Source organism: Oryctolagus cuniculus, chromosome 17 (genome assembly GCF_051225735.1).
Source record: "Oryctolagus cuniculus isolate XC-2025 breed Fujian yellow rabbit chromosome 17, ASM5122573v1, whole genome shotgun sequence".
Lineage (NCBI taxonomy): Eukaryota > Metazoa > Chordata > Mammalia > Lagomorpha > Leporidae > Oryctolagus > Oryctolagus cuniculus.
Window position 1 is genome coordinate 69,761,269 of NC_142883.1, and position 17,909 is coordinate 69,779,177.

Below are 17,909 nucleotides of genomic sequence, written 5' to 3' on the forward strand. Positions count from 1 at the left end.
GTATTTAACCAATTTTGAGTGGATTTTTGCATAAGGTGTAAGGTAGGGGTCTTGCTTCATGCTTCTGAATGTGGAAATTCAGTTTTCCCAGCACCATTTGGATTGATTTTATCTCCTTTGTCAAAGATAAGTTGGTTGTAGATGTTTGCATTGATTTGTGGCATTTCTATTCTGTTCCACTGGTCTGTGCATATGATTTTGTACCAATATCAGGCTGTTTTGAAAATAACTGCCCTGTAATATGTCTTGAAATCTGTGTTGTGATGCCTCTGGCTTTGTTTTTGTTGTATAAGATTGCTTTAGCTATTCGGGGCCTCCTGTGTTTCCACATGAATGTCAGCATCATTTTTAAATGATTGATTTATTTATTTCATTTTTTTTTATTTTTGACAGGCAGAGTGGACAGTGAGAGAGAGAGACAGAGAGAAAGGTCTTCCTTTTGCTGTTGGTTCACCCTCCAATGGCTGCTGCGGCTGGCGCACCATGCTGATCTGATGGCAGGAGCCAGGTACTTATCCTGGTCTCCCATGGGGTGCAGGGCCCAAGCACTTGGGCCATCCTCCACTGTACTCCCTGGCCACAGCAGAGAGCTGGCCTGGAAGAGGGGCAACCGGGACAGAATCCAGCACCCCGACCAGGACTAGAACCCGGTGTGCCGGCGCCGCAAGGCGGAGGATTAGCCTAGTGAGCCGCGGTGCCGGCCTGATTTATTTATTTCAAAGAATGACAGGCAGAGGCAGAGAGAGAGAGAGAGAGAGAGAGAGAGAGGTCCTCCATCCACTGTCCCATTCCCCAGATGGCTGCAATGGCCGGAGCCATGCCGATCCAAAGCCAGGACCCAGGAGCCACCTCCAAGTCTCCTATATGGGTTCAGGAGCCCAAGAACCAGGGCCATCCTCCACTGCTTTCCCAGGCCACAGCATAGAGCTGGACCAGAAGTGGAGCAGCCAGGACCCAAACCTGAGCCCACATGGTGCACCACAGCACCAGCCCCAGCATCATTTTTTCTTTATCTGAGAAGAATTTTCTTTGTTTTTTGATTGATATCCTGTTGAACCTGTAAATTCCTTTCAGAAGTATTGACATGTTGATGATACTGATTCTTCCAATCCAGGAACACGGAAGATATGTCCATTTTTTGTATTTTCTTCTATTTTCTTCTTTAATGTTTTGTAATTTTCATCATAGAAATCTTTGACATTCGTGGGGCACACTTGTTTTACATTTTCTTTATTTCTAAAGACTCAAAATTGGCCAATCACTTTAAAATTCCCAAGCACTAGATTAAGAAATTGTTATCTTAGGTTTCAGACCATCAGCTGATAACCGGATAAAGAAAATGTGATACACACACACACACACACAATATGGAATACTACTCAGCAAAAAAAAGAATGAAATTCTGAGTTGTGCAGCAAAATGGTTGCAATTGGAAATCATTACGCTTAATGAAATAAGCCAGTCCAAAAAAGACAAATATTTATTTTCTGATATGTGTCAATTAACATAGAATACCAAAAATGTACAGAAATGAAGCTGACATTGTAGCACATAATTATTGTTTTTATCACTTTTTTATACCCCTGTGGAACTTTAGTCTCACTTTTTACTTGTTGAATAGTAAAGTCAGTAGTGAATTAAACCTGTGATTAAAGAGTGGAATTAAATTTTGTCTTTGAAAAAATTAAAGAAAAAAAGAAGGAAGTGAATGGATGGAGGGAGGGGGAAGGGAAATATGGTTATCACCAGATTTGTAGCTATGAAATACATGAAAGATCCCTTTATACTAATACAATTTTTAAAATATTATTGAATTAAACTGCTTAGCATTTCCATGACTTAAGAGACTGCAAATTTTCTGTATTTTTAAAGGTGTTTAAAAACTATTTATCTATATCCTTTACATCTCTTTGTGATCCTATTTCTGCTTCTACTGAAATTTTCATTGATAAACACAATTATCAAAATACAATGTGTGTTGAAATTACACATTTGTCTATTTTTTCATATTATATTTGAATTTGTTACTACTACCTGAGTAAATTGTCAATAAATTAATTTATGTCAGTCTTTGCACAGAGGCTTCAGGCTATCCTAGTTTTCTTTATCAGTTTTAGGCCATCAGTTCTATAAATTAGGAAGGTGTCCAATCAAATATTATGTTCATAGTATCTGAGCACAATCTATGGCCGATTTCATCTCTCTGATTAGCAGGAGATTGCATTTTAGCCTTATGGACATTCATGTAAATTGAAATACAATTTCAGTGTAGAAATGTAGAATTTTGTTTGGTCCTCAAAATCATTGAGCTCACTTTTTTTTTTCAAAATATTCTAATCTAGACCAGTTCCAGCCCTGTGTACATGACATAAATTTTCATTGTGAGGTCATCATCAGCTCCAGCATTCTATAAACTGTCCTGGAAACCAGATTCACAGTGCCTCAGAGCCATCTTAGTCAAGGGTAATGATTCTCCACACGGTGTGTGTGTGTGTGTTTGTGTGTATACACACACATATATATATATGGGCACATATTATCATTCTCCCTTTCGTGGTGATAAACTTTTGACTTTTTTCTGGTGGCTTATATGAGTGTAAATAAACTTTTTATTAGTGATTGTTTTTAATTTTGTTTTATTTATTTGAAAGACAGAGTTACAAGGAGAGTTAGAGACAGAGAGAGGGGTCTTATATCCTGGTCACTCCTCAAATGGTCACAATGGCCAGAGCTGAGCCAGGAGCCTCTTCTAGGTCTCCCATGTGGGTTCAGGGGCCTAAGGACTTGGGCCATCATCTGCTTCTTTCTCAGGTTCATTAGCAGGGAGCTGGATTGAAAGTGGAGCAGCCAGGACTTTAATCAGGGCCCATATGGTATGCTAGCACTGCAGGCTGGGGCTTTAACCCACTGGTGCCACAGAGCCAGCCCCTGTTGATATCTTCAAAGTAGAGCTATAGATGACAGTATCTTTAATTTAAGAGGTTTTCTTTTTATTGTTAACTGACATGGTATTTTCTTTGCTTATTGTTGACTTTTTTTCTGTTATTTCCCAAGTTTTGTGTATATCTAATACATATTGCTTCGCCCAATTCTCTTGTGTTTGTCTTGCTATTATTGCTCCTACATTGTTGCTTACTGCTATTTCCCATCATCAGAATATAGGTTCTATACTCACATGCATATTCCTTTTTTGATTTTTTATGTTTTATTAATATAAGAAAATAGATTTAATAGGCTGATGCTGTGGTGCAGCAGACTAACTTCCTGGACTGAAGCGCTGGCATCCCATATGGGTGCTGGTTCGAGACCTGGCTGCTCCACTTTGGAACTGGCTCTCTGATATGCTCTGGGAAAGCAGTAGAAGATGGCCCAAGTCCTTGGGCCCCTGCACCCACATGGGAGACCCAGAGGAAGCTCCTGGTTCCTGGCTTCAGATCGGCACAGCTCTGGCAGTTGTGGCCAACTAGGGAGTGAACCGTCAGATGGGAGACCTCTCTCTCTCTCTCTATCTCTCTCTCTCTCTCTCTCTCTGCCTCTCCTCTCTCTGTGTAACTCTGACTTTTAAATAAATCAATAAATCCTTAAAAATAGATTTAATGTATTTCATAGATACAGTTCTAAGAAGACCACCATGCTTCACCCTCCCTCCCCTAATCCTCTCTCTCTTTTCCTTTTTTTCTTTAACTTTTGCAATAAAATACTTTCAATTTACTGTATAATTACAAGTATAATGCACCACTACCATAAGGTTTAACAAGCAAACAGTAGAAAGATAACTTTTATTTCTATAATATGTATACATCAATGATGTGTAGTACAAGTCAATCCTAGTACATAGAACTATAGATAATCATGGTAAACTTTTATTGTGGCTTAATAAATTTCACGAAAACTTAAATTTTCAAAAATCTATGATTTTAAACATTTTCTGAGAGTAAAATAATTTATGAGACTCTTAATCCACAAATACCTTCATATCTGCTGATCACACTATTATTTAACCTATATATTATTAAATATGCATTATTTTATTTATCATTGTTTTTAATGCACTTGTGTGACCTATTTTTATCATTAGCATCTGATTGTGAATCAGTCCTGCTCTTATTAATCCCAGGCCCTCTTGGGGGGCTTTCTCTTTGTGACATGGACTTGATGGAAATAATCTAAAGTGTCTTTGCAACTATTTCATGTCCCCAGATTCTTAGAGTCTTCTTGACCCATTCAGTATTTCTTAGTTCCCAGGGGATATAGTATTTTAGTTTGGCTGAAATTCTAGAGGATTATCAATTTAACTGCCATGTTGAATGCTCAAAGCATAGCTGTAAATACCAATATTGTTCTCTATGATGCTCCTGGTAATTTCCAAAATCTTTGCTTTATCTCCATACACTTTTCCACTTATTTTCAACTTTAAAGATAATTGAGGGCCAGCGCCGCGGCTCACTAGGCTAATCCTCCGCCTAGCGGCGCCGGCACACCGGGTTCTAGTCCCGGTCGGGGCGCCGGATTCTGTCCCAGTTGCCCCTCTTCCAGGCCAGCTCTCTGCTGTGGCCAGGGAGTGCAGTGGAGGATGGCCCAGGTGCTTGGGCCCTGCACCCCATGGGAGACCAGGAAAAGCACCTGGCTCCTGGCTCCTGCCATCGGATCAGCGCGGTGCGCCGGCCGCAGCGCGCCGGCCGCGGCGGCCATTGGAGGGTGAACCAACGGCAAAGGAAGACCTTTCTCTCTGTCTCTCTCTCTCACTGTCCACTCTGCCTGTCAAAAAAAAAAAAAAAGATAATTGAATGAACTATTTTTAACAAATTCTCTTTTTATGTGTTTTCATTTTATTATTACTCCTAAAAAATAACAGTTCTACCCTCAGTAACCACAATGTAATTTATATTCTAATAAGCAAAAAGTTTTTAAGCTTTACTTTGTATTTGAGTTTATTTTTTATTTTTTAATTTTTTTTACAGGCAGTGAGAGAGACAGAGAGAAAGGTCTTCTTTTTTCTGTTGGTTCACCCCCCAAGTGACTGCTACGGCTGTCGTGCTGCACCAATCCAAAGCCAGGAGCCAGGTGCTTCCTCCTGGTCTCCCATGTGGGTGCAGGGCCCAAGGACCTGGGCCATCCTCCACTGCACTCCCGGGCCACAGCAGAGAGTTGGACTGGAAGAGGAATAACCGGGGCAGAATCTGACACCCCAACCGGGGCTAGAATGTGGGGTGCCGGTGCCGCAGGTGGAGGATTAGTCTAGTGAGCTGTGGCGCTGGCACTGTATTTGAATTTCTGAATATTTCCCAATTATATCATCAAATCATAGTGCATACCAGTGCTAGCACCCTGAGCATGTGACCATGTTTGTTAGCTTTTTTATTGTGCTGTCAATTCACTCCAAATTCTGGAACAAGCAATTTCTATCTTCAAAACTTCTCAGAGATATCTAGGGCCAGAGTACTCTTTGCTTCAAGGATGCTTTTCACCCTTTATGGATATTTTATGGGATTACTTTCCTATTGATGTTGAAATTTAATAGTGCTCTTGTTGTTCCTTTAAGATCACTCTGGAAAGGGCAAGACCTGTTCTGGATTTTAGTTCCTGCAATTTTTTATATGATTTTGATTATATTTCTAGGCATTCATTGTTTCTGCCAAAATACTTTACTCACTCATGGTTATCATAACATCATTTTATTATAAAAATTACACCCATCCATTTTTGTCTTTGAATTCAAAGATATTACCTACATATAATTTCTATAATTTCATTTTCTTAGTGTATCTTGATCTAGCATTAAGAGCCCATAAACAGCTTTGTTGGCTTTCTCATTGTAAGATTATTAGCCCTCTGAAAAATGTCTAAGTTGTCTTGGAATCCTTCATGTACACAGTATCTCTGAATGGTTTATCACCAAAGTATTTGTTCATACTATGAGAATCACACGTTTTTAAAATATTTTGTGGTTTTAGGGAACTCCAAATTTATCACTGGTACTGAAATTTTTGAAAGCATCAGTCAACACAAGAGAATACCACAGATATTATCCTGGTAACTGCCCTGATGTTACGTGATTTAACTTTTTTAGCTTTTTGTAATTATCTAATTATTATTTAATTGTAACAGAACACTGTGTAACAAATTGCTTTTATTGTCTCTTACTCTACCATTGCTCCTGTACTGCTTACAGTAATTAGCATATAATTGTAACAGCTGTATTCTTTTTTATTGGTGCCTTTTGCTTAATTAATCATGAATGCAGACCAGGGGCCACAGCCCCAGCCCCAGCTGGGCTGACAGCAGCCAGGCACACAGAGGGAGGGGAGGGGCCAGGGGCTGTCTGTTCCCATTGTAGACAACATTATTAAAAACATAAACTTTAGAATAACACCTTTTCGCTCATCTTGGGGGGAAGAAGTGGAAGGGGTATTATTTCAATAGGTCCATTTCTTAAAAAAAGGAAAGAACAGGGAACCACAGGACACACAGATGTGATATGCATATACACACATTTGCAAAGACCGTATGTACAGCTGACTTAGGTCTCAGAGATGGAGGGGGGCATGCAGACAACTGCTGGAGACATGCGCCCACCGCCGGATCCTGCTGCCCCTCTCCAGTGAGACCACATACACCCATCCAGCACCAACAAAGCCTCATTTCTCTCTGACCCTGAAACTCTTGCCACCAAGGAGGCAGAAGCCCCCACCTCCACCCTGGAGCTGGTGCCCCAGGTGGGCTGGGCTGGGCTGGGCTCTGCCATCCATGCCTCCCAGGGAGCTCAGGGTACATCACCCCTTCTGCAGGGGTCCCCCACCCATGCCAGACTCTGGCCCACCGGCCTGCTGAGGGCACAGAAGCAGTCAACACTCCTGCAGCTAAGAGGAGGGGCAGACGGGACCCACAGGTTCCCAGTGCCCGCTGCCCCTGGCAGGTGTCCAGCAGGGGCTGCCCTGCCTCAGCCTGCAGCAGGCACAGTCACATGTCCCCCTGGCAGCAGGGGTCTTGGTCTCTTGCTTCAAAGGGGTCCAGAGGAGAAAACTCCAGCTGAGGATGGAGGCTGCCCCCCTGCTTGTCTGTCCAGCTTAGAAAAAGTTCTCCAGAGAAGAAACCTGGGAGGAGACAGGCTCAGAGATGAGGTGGGAGAAGACTCGCTTTTGTCTTGTTTTGTTTTGTTTGCAAGGTGTGTGTGGTTGTCTCGTGTGTTTCTGTGTCTGCTGTGTCAGGCAGGAGTTCTTGTCAGAGGCGCTTCCAGAAGCCTTGTGGACACAGTTCCCCAGGGTGGGGCCTACAAGGCCCAGGTAAGCATGAGGAGGGAGAGCTTGGCCAAGGTAGCTGACGGCCTGGCTCGGCTGAGGCCGGAGTTGGGTTTGATCACCTTGCTGCTTCCTGGGATGATGTCTGTCATCAGCTCCGTGAAGCACAGGCTCAACTCTGGAGCTGTTGGCCTTCAGCCCCTGCTCCTGGACAGAAGGGCAGGAGGTCATGGCACTTGTGCCCAGGCCAGTGCTGTCACTCAAGTCATCCAGCAGAGAAGGCGTCTTCTCCACCCGAGGGGCCTACGTGGCCAGGAACGGGGGCCCTTCAGGGACACGCTCACATCAGTGCGGTTGCCAAAGGCCTGGATGGCGTTCTGGAGGCACGGGTTCTCGGTGAAGTCCCTCAGGAACCTCTCACAGTCCTCCTCCACATTCCCTTGCTGCAGCAGCTGCACCACACCAGTGGGGCTGGAGTCCACCTAGTAGGGTGTCTTAGCCGACCATGCCTGTATAGGAGCCCAGACACGCTTGATAACTGTCCCCTGGGCAGCAGGTGAGTGTCCGGGAGGAGGCTCGACAGTTGGCGTGGAAGTTGGCCAGCCTGGACTGGCACAGGTGGTCGGTGCAGCTCAGGGCATGCAGGTCCAAGCAGGTGGGCGCTCCTTGTCCTCGTAAGAGCAGCTGGTCAGGATGGTCTGCCGGCGGCACTCAGTGCACGCCTGGTCTCGGCAGGAGCAGAGGAGCATGCCGTAGGTGTACTCGCTGGGCACACGAAGACCTGGCGCAGGGCCTTGTGGCACTGGTGATGGCTGCAGCACTACGAGGGCAAGCTCCTGGGTTGAGGATGGAGATATAGGAGGAGCGCAGCTTCTTGCAGTTGCCGTTCAGGACGCAGGCCTTGGCCTCCTCCAGGCACTGGTTGCTCTTGGTGCTGACTGCCAGGTCTGCCCCTGTCTCTGAGAAGAGGAGGCAAGCCTGAAGACCCGTCCTGCTGGGGTGCAAACCCACCACCAGAGCCTCTGCACCCTCCTCCTCCTCCCCATCCCCACCCCACCCCGCGATGGCAGCTGCCTTCATTTTGTTCTATTTTGTTTTAATTTACTAGTATCACTTGTATGAATCATCAATATCCTAGGGGCAGCCAATTACAACAATATGATATCAACGAAATGAAAATTTCTATTTGTTAACAATTTTATGTACACAGCTTTTAAAATCTTGTCCAGTATTATCATTTTCACATTCCAGGTCATATATTTTTAAATATTTCTTTAGTTCTGATAACCCACAAATTATCCTGTTGTTTCAAACTCAGTGATGCAGTGCTGCTTACACGTATGCTTCCTTCAAGATTCATTGGATATTCTGCAAAATTTCACTTTATGTTTCATTCATTTCTGTTTTCCCTTATTTTGATGCAAATGTAGTGAGGCTTTTCACCAAGTGGTCATCATAATTGGTTGTCAGTTTCTCAATTTTTCCACCTATAAATTGAGTTTTTACTTACAATAAACAATATATATTAACAACTGCAACCCTTTTGTATTTTTAGGTTTATCTTTGAATTTATTTCCAACAGATGTGTACATCATATATATTCTGTCAGCCACTCCTCCCACTGTGCACCTCAGGACATCTTGCTCACATTTTAATTGTGAGACCACTGACACTAACTCTCTCCTAGCCACTGAATTACACACATTGCTCAGAACCAGCATAGTCTAATGGAATAATGTTCTCATTACTGGCTATATATGTTTTGTTTATTCCTCAGTTCTACATAACAGTGCCTCCCATTATCACATTTTAAAGAGTATCTCTAGGAGCTAGTGTTTTGGCATAGCAAGTAAAGCTGCAAACTGCAGCACTGGCATCCCACATGGGCACCAGTTCATCACCCAAGTGTTCCACTCCTGATATAGCTTCCTGCAATTGGCCTGGGAAAGCAGCAGATGATGTCCCAGCTCTCTGGGCCCTGCCACCCTTGTGAGAGACTTGGAAGCAACTCCTGGCTTTGGCTGTGGCCAGTGCTGGCCATTGTGTCCATCTGGGGAGTAAATAGCAGATATAAATTCTCTCTCTCTCCTTCTCCCTCTGTAACTCCTTCAAAATAAATAACTAAATTTTGAAAAATAAAGAGTATCTCTAGATATAAATACGTTTCCTTGAAAAATGTCCTAATTATTGCCATGATCTTTATTTTAAATACATATGGGGGCCAGCACTATGGGGCAATGGGTTAAAGCCCTGGTCTGCAGCACTGGCATCCCATTTGGGTGCTGTTTCAAGTTCCAGCTGCTCCACTTCCAATGCAGCTCTCTGCTATGGCCTGGGAAAGCAGTAGAAGATGGCCCATGTCTTTGGGCCCTTGCACTCATGTGGGAGACCCGGATGAAGTGCCTGGCTTCAGAGCAGCACAGCTCTGGCTGTGGCGGTCATTTGGGAAGTGAACCAGTGGATGGAAGACCTCCCTCTCTCTCTCTGGATCTACCTCTCTCTCTAACTCTTTCAAGTAAATAAAATAAATCTTAAAAAATATATATGCCCTTTTCTTTTTTGTAATTGTAAAATAATATTTTTTACCAAGTTCTGGTTTTTATATCTGCTTTTCATATTATTATTGTCCCTATCAATAATAAAGTCTATTTATAGAAATGCAATATCATTTTTGAGCACTGCATATCTTTTGTGCATTTGTTCATCTCTGAATTTACTGCTACCACTTGGATATATAATCATTCATGATGTTTCAGATAAATGGATTGTCCTTCCTTGAATTATCTTCATTAAGTTTTTAATTATCCATTTTAATACAATCCTAGCACTTACAAACAGTTGATCTTTCATTGTGGAATGAACAAACCAAAAATTTTGCTAAGGTTTCTTGGTTGCTTCCATATGTACCCCCCATGAGAACTGCCTTTTACCAATATAGTAAACCTATCTTTTTTTGAAAGATTTATTTATTTATTTGAAAGTCAGAGTTTCACAGAAGGTTGAGAGGCAGAGAAAGAGAGAGAGAAGGGGAGAGAGAGAGAGAGAGGTCTTCCATCGCTGGTTCACTCCCTAGATGGCTGCAACAGCCAGAGCTGCACCAATCTGAAGCCAGGAACCAGGAGCTTCTTCCCAGTCTCTGATGTGGGTGCAAGGGCCCAAGGACTTGGGCCATCTTCCACTGCTTTCCCAGGCCATAGCAGAGAGCTGGATCGGAAATGGAGCAGCTGGAACTTGAACCGGTGGCCATATGGGATGCCAGTGCCGCAGGCTGGATCTTGAACTGGTGCCCATATGGGGGGCCGGCGCTTCAGGCCAGAGTGTTAACCCACTGCACCACAGCACCAGCCCAATGCTAAATCTATCTTTTGAGTTGATATAGGTTTTAACTTTTCTGGTGGTCTAGAGGACTGAAAATAACTCTATGGTTACTGATATTTTATAAATATAGATTTAGATGCTCATGTATTTCATTAGTGATTTTAATAGTAAATGACATAAATGTTCCTTGATTTTCCTAAATTCATTATTTTCTCAAATTTAAAGTGACTGTTAGACCTTTAAGTTCATCAAATTACCTCATATCTTCCACCATATTGTTGCTCTTTTTTTATTTTTGACAGGCAGAGTTAGACAGAGAGAGAGAGAGAGAGAGAAAGACAAAGAGAAAGGTCTTCCTTTTCCATTGGTTCACCCACCAAATGGCCGCTATGGCCACGAAATGCACCAATCCAAGGCAGAAGCCAGGTGCTTCCTCCTGGACTCCCATGTGGGTGCAGGGCCCAAGCACTTGGGCCATCCTCCACTGCCTTCCCAGGCCACAGCAGAGAGCTGGACTGGAAGAGGAGCAACCGGGACAGAATCCAGCACCCCAACTGGCACTAGAACCCATGGTGCCGGTGCCACAGGCGGAGGATTAGCCAAGTGAGTGGCGGTGCTGGTCACCATATTTTTGCTCTTTAACATATTCCTTTGTGCTACTTCCGGTAATCAGTGTATAACTTATATGGTAACGTGCATACTATTATTTTGTTTAGATATTCTTTTACTTTAGAATATCAATTTTATCCTTCATTTAGCCTATCAGAGAACCTCAAATCATCCTGCTTGTAGGTTTCATTGTGACATCATGAAATCAATGAAAATTCTCTAAGTTTTATTGAAATATTCACATACACTTTTCCAGAATTGTCTCATGCTGCTTTGCCCATTCTCCATTTCCAGGTGATATTTGTTCAGTATGAAGGTAAGAGAAAAATAAATGAATACTTTTATATAAATATATGGTAACTTTCCCATTAACTATACACTATTTATTAAGAATGCAAATATATATTGAGAATGCATACTATGTAAGATATTGTAGCCTCTGATAGACAAAATTACTGTTCTTATTCAGGTTAGAGTCTAGTGGAGAAGAAATGAAAGTAAAATTACTATTCTAAATTTAGGTAGTTTATCAAGATAACAGAGTTTAATGAGAGAAATAATTAGAATTAGAATTAGAATTTGAATTAGAATTAGAATTAGAGAATTAGGCCAGCACCACAGCTCACTTGGCTAATCTTCCGCCTACGGTGCTGGCAGACCAGGTTCTAGTCCTGGTTGCTCCTCTTCCAGTCCAGCTCTCTGCTGTGGCCTGGGAAGGCAGTGGAGGATGGCCCAAGTGCTTGGGCCCTACATCCGCATGGCAGACCAGGAGGAAGCACCTGGCTTCTGTCTTCAGATTAGTGCAGCGCACCGGCCATAGCTGCCATGTTAGGGTGAACCAATGGAAAGGAAGACCTTTCTCTCTGTCTCTCTCACTATCTAACTCTGCCTGTCCAAAAAAAAAAAAAAGTATTAGAGAATGAATTAGAATTGAATTAGAGAATTCAATCTACACCAGACCCAGGAAAGATTTTCCTAAATGTAGGATAAGTAGACTGAAAAATAAATGATAGGCACAAAGCAGTTAAGAAAAGGGAGAAGAGTATCCTAGCCAATCTATAACACATGCTGAAGCTCAAATGCACTTTGCTTGTGACCAAGTTTAAGTAAGGGCTGTTTATCTTCCTACATGAAATAATAAAAAAAACTGCATTATACACATTGTTCATAATAATGGGCCTCAAGACATGAAGACAAAACCTGAAAGATGGAAAAGAAATGAAGTAGGCCTCACACACTCCACAGCTCCTTCTAGAGAGAGATTCTAGACCACAGGGGAAGGAGCTGAGGCAGTGTCTCCCTGACTCCCTGAGCAGATGTGATGAAGCTGAGCATCTCGGAACACAAAGGCAGTCCCAAATCACAGGGAAGAATATGGGGGAGGAAAAGGCAGGAATGAGGAAGAATCAGGAACTGTGGAGGGCCGTCTTTGAATTCTAATCCAAGTCATTTACAGTGCATGCTCATCAGAAAACACCCAAATACTGTGGGTGGGACATTACAGGAAATTGTGCCTAGTGCCCATGTAGTGCTGCACTTAATCATCCATTCCTACCAGCCAGACTGAAAACTCCTTCGTCAGAGAACAGTGAAGAGAGCAATAATAAATGTTTTTGCCTTAGGAGTAGGAGATTACTCGTGGGCTAAGCATGGTTATGATCCGCATAACAAATCATAAGACAAGACTGGAAAAGATGAACCTGTTTATAAGGAACTGAACTGCATCAAAAATCAGTCTGGAAACAGGTAAGTGGAAGCATGAAAATTTTTTTAATAACCTATAGTTGTCAATATATACATTTTTAATAACCTACAGTTGCAAATATATAAATCACAGTGCCAGTGATTGTCACTATACTAGATGGGAATTAACATAAATTACAAATCATAAAAAATATGTTCATCTTGGAGACAGTGCTGATCTATGATAAAACTTCAAGTGATTAATATAAGCCCCCAAAATGGAGAGGGAACATATCTGAAGGAAAACAGCAATTTTGCTGCTAAATTTAATGAATTATAATCTTACACTAGCAGGAAGGGTGTAACAGGACAAGGAGAAAATATTGTGTTTTTATTATATATAATCTGCTATGGTGTTACTTCCAGGTAGAATGCTATAAGTTGAAATCTATGTTAATATTGGTAAAGCAGCTACTAAGGTATCAAAACAAAAGATTTTAATTAATAATTCCTCCTAAAATAGAAATATAACTAAATCATAAAATAGTAATTGGGGTTGGCAGTGTGGCTCAGGGGGTTAAAGCCCTAACTTGCAGCACTGGCATCCCATTTGGTCATCAGTTCAAGTCCCAGCTGCTCTACTTATGATCCAGCTCCCTGCCGATGGCCTGGGAAATCAGTAGAAGATGGCCCAAGTGCTTGGACTCTTGCACCTGTGTGGGAGACCCAGAAGAAGTTCCTGGCTCCTGGTCTCAGATCAGCTGAGTTCTGGCTGTTGTGAGCATTTGGGGAGTGAACCAGCAGGTAAAAGCCCTCTCTCTGTATCTACCTGACTCTGTAACTGTCTTTCACATAAATAAGAATAAATAAAATAGTAATCTAAAATAAAGCAGAATGGTGTAACAAAATATGGAATTAAAAGAAAGCAATATTATGACAGATAAGTTGAATTACATAAACAATCATTTTAAAAGGAAGTGGTCTAAAATATCAGTAAAAAGTCAAATGATTAGACAGTACAGAGAAAATAAGATGAATTATATACTCTCTATCATATATATACATTAAATGTAAAAACACAAATTCATTTAAAATGGAAAATATTTGCCACAATAACATTTGACAAATCAAAACTGAGGAATATGAGCTTTTGCAAGGTGTATTTAATAACCAAAACTACCATGAGGAATAAAAATGTCATTTCATATTTACAAGCAGTTCAATTAATCAAGACAATGCAATAATCCTAAAATTTTTACATCAAATAGAGATTCAAAATGCATCTTGTAAAATAAGATAGAGTATTTAAAAAGAAAAAAAATTGCAAGTATCATCTGTTATCCCAGTACATTTTATTCAGCAAATAACAGAATGAGTCAGAAGAAAATCTCCAAGAATACACAGGTGAAACCATCACTCTCAAGTATCCATAGATTTACCAAAATAGATGTAGGCCATAAAACAAATATTAACTACAGGATAATATCAAAATGATAGTATACAAATTATATTCTATGACTACAAACAAAATCCAAAAGAACTATCACACTGAAGTATCAGGAAAACACTGAAGTTCATAGCAACTCAGTAGGACACATTTCTGTAAAACTGAGTCCAAGACTTAATGAAGACATTAGAAGTTATAAATGCTGAATGAAAATACAACATTAGAGCATCTGTGTAATGTATCTTTAGAGACACTAAAGAAAAATAGCAGTAAATGTCTGTAAGGGATTTTCAGAAGTTCGTTATAAAAGCACACCTTGGGGCTGGCGCTGTCGCATAGCGGGTAAAGCCGCAGCCTTCAGTGCCAGCTCCCAATATGGGTGTCGGTTTGAGTCCCTACTGCTCCACTTCCCATCCAGCTCTCTGCTGTGCCCAGGTGCTTGGGTCCCTGCACCAATGTGGGAGACTCCGAAGAAGCTCCTGGCTTCTCAATTCTGATCGGCACAGCTCCGGCTGTTGCAGCCAATTGGGGAGTGAACCAGTGAATAGAAGACCTCTGTCTCTATCTCTCTCTCTGCCTCTCCTTCTCTCTCCATGTAACTCTTTCACATAAGTAAATAAATCTTTAAAAAAACACACTGAAGAGAGAATTGAATTTTCTCTGAAATTTTTGAAGCCCCCTCATATAAGAATTGTCTCAAATCAATTACCTTGATTTCCACCTAAGGAAACTAGAAAAAGAGCAAATTAAACCCCAAACAACAGGTAGAACATGAAGATAAACATCTGCTGTAGTCTGATCAGAGCACTAAAAGCTTACGGTGGTCAAGAGGGAACGGGGTTATCACCAGGTGAGGCTGTGAGATGGCCAGGTGTGTTCAGCAACCTCACAAAACAGATCCAGTGTGCGTCTTTTCATTTATCCACTTGAAGATTCTAGGAATGTCCAGACACCAGACACCAGACCCCTGATGCACCCCAACTTGCCAGGCCCATCATCTGAGAACCCACTTGTGCATCCACTGTGAGCCCATTTCTGTGGTTTATAAACTACCAGGGCTATGATAGCTCCACAGACAGTCGAAATAAACTGCAGTCTCAATGATAAATTCAAGGATGTGGACCTGCAAGTAGCGCCCCCAGCACAGAGAACAAGATCAGCCCTGCAGGACTGCAGCCTGGCCCTGGGTGGCTCCCACGCCTGTGGGTGAAGGCGCCCCCTAGTGCTCGTGTTTCACTGGCTTGTGCACTGCAGAGTATAAAACGGAGACAGGAAGTCGGGGGCGCCCTTGAGCCTCTGCGACACTTGTCCTATGGCTGGAGAATGAACCGCTTGAGATGCCCACACAGCGACTCCTTACGACCTGTACAGTGCTGGCTTTGAGGCCTCTGCCCCAGGGTCATCCCCTGGAGGCTGAGAATTCATCTCAGACACAGGCAAGGATGCCCCACAGCACTGCACCATGCAGCACACAGTCTGTCAGCGAGCATGGCATCGCCATGAAGAATCTGCACCAGTGCCGCTCAGCCACACAACCCATGCAAACATGCCTCTCTGTCCCACATCTGCACATGAGCCAGTGCATAGCCAATTTCATTGTGAGATGTGAAAAACGTCAATAGAATTTGAAAAAAGTAGGAAAAAAATCAATGTAAAAAACCCTGTGTGGAAACTAATAAAGATAATTAACATCTATCCTATCTAGTTAGGTTGATCAGAATAAAACAAAAAGACATATTATTAACAGAGAAAATTACCAATAAATAAATAAATACTTAAAAGAAAACAAATTTGAGAGGATACAAAGGTTGTACATAGAGAAGATAATTCAGTAACAGTGACAACACAGAAGCAAGCTGAAGCAATGGACCAGAACACATTCTGATGGCCGGCGCCATGGCTCAATAGGCTAATCCTCCACCTGTGGCGCTGGCACCCTGGGTTCTAGTCCAAGTAGGGGCACCGGATTCTGTCCAGGTTGCTCCTCTTCCAGTCCAGCTCTCTGCTGTGGCCCAGGGAAGGCAGTGGAGGATGGCCCAAGTGCTTGGGCCCTGCACCCACATGGGAGTCCAGGAGGAAGCACCTGGCTCCTGGCTTTGGATCAGCACAATGCGCCAGTGATAGCAGCCATTTTGGGGGGTTGAACCAATGGAAGAAAGACCTTTCACTCTGTCTCTCTCTCTCTCACTGTCTAACTCTGCCTGTCAAACAAACAAACAAACAAACACATACTGAAAATCTAGAGTTAAAACACTATAAGTGCAAAATATACTTGAACATATGTTTATACAGTGTAAATGTGTTTAAGAATATCACCCCATGGGGAGGAGGCAAGATGGCGGAATAGGAAGGGAGCACACTGATAGTCTGGGGAGAGATAGTTTAATAAAAGTGGAGATACTGCAGGTCCAAGGAAGAGTAGGGGAGGAAACAGCAGAAGAAACTCTTCCAGAATGCGTGATTCACAGCGGACCTGCGTGGAGAGCGTGGGAGCCCACAGTTCGGGATACCAGTGGCAGACTCAACACACCAGCACTGGAACGCGAGGTGAGCCGAACCTCAATAGCCTGAGACACCGGCAGGCAAGCGGAGAGAGGAGACTAGAGGGAACGACCCCCGGGGGGGGGAAGTTCACCAGGCTAACTGGAAGAGAGAGAGAGAGAGAAAAAAAAAGGTGACTGGTACGGACACAGGTTTCTCTCTCTCCGCTCACCTCTCAAGGGCGATCAAGACAAAGAGCAGGCGCCATCTTGGACATACGTCATAAGCAGAGTGACCTCAGGTCTGCACCGGCCCTGAGCCTAGCAGAAAAACCTAACTCTGGGCGGGGTGAATTAACAGGAGATTAGGACCTAGTAAATTTGTGGTGCTACTTAACTGAGACTGTGAAAAAAGAGACGGTGGGGGAGAGAACTCACGGAATTCACGTGAGCACTCTCCAGAGACGCTACAATTCCGTAACTTTGGCAACCCAGTGGGAGACTGAAGGAGAATTTGAGCCCACTCTGAGGGCAGAACAGATTCCCTGTGTGGTCCTTGGGAAAGAGCTTCCAATCTCTGGCTCCTGTGGGTATATCATTTGCCTGCTAACTACCTCCAACTTCGTTCAGCTGTGCAGAATTACTTCCCTTTTGAATCAAAAAAAGAAAGAGAGAGAGAGAGAGAGAGATTTACCATGCCTAACCTGGGAGTGTCACCTTTGGCACACCAAACAGAGCTCTCAGGCCACACCCATCTCAAGCCCTAAGGCTCCATCAAAAATAGATAGTCCACTTAATCTAGAGTCATAGTATAACAAGAAAAAGCACCACAGTGAAGAAACCAAATATCTCCAATATGCCAAATAACAAACGCAAAAACTGAGGTAATAAAAACAAGGAAGTCACCATGACACCCTCAAATGAAAAAGACACCCCAATTCAAGATTATGAAGATGATGACATAGAAGAAATGCAAGAAGCAGATCTCAAAAAATTGATAAGAACATTAAGAAGTTCTCAAAAACAAATTCTTGAACTATAGAAATCCTTAATGGACAAGATAGAAAATCTCTCTCGTGAAAATGAAATATTAAGGAGGAATCAAAATGAAATGAAACAACTAGTACAACAGGA

At 42.5% G+C, this 17,909-nt stretch overlaps 1 pseudogene; it reads right to left on the reverse strand.

Annotated features, from left to right (window-relative positions):
• Window positions 1-7,187: 7,187 nt before the first annotated feature.
• LOC138848383 (GDNF family receptor alpha-2 pseudogene) lies at window positions 7,188-8,318 on the reverse strand (annotated as a pseudogene).
• Between the last annotated feature and the right edge of the window lie 9,591 nt (window positions 8,319-17,909).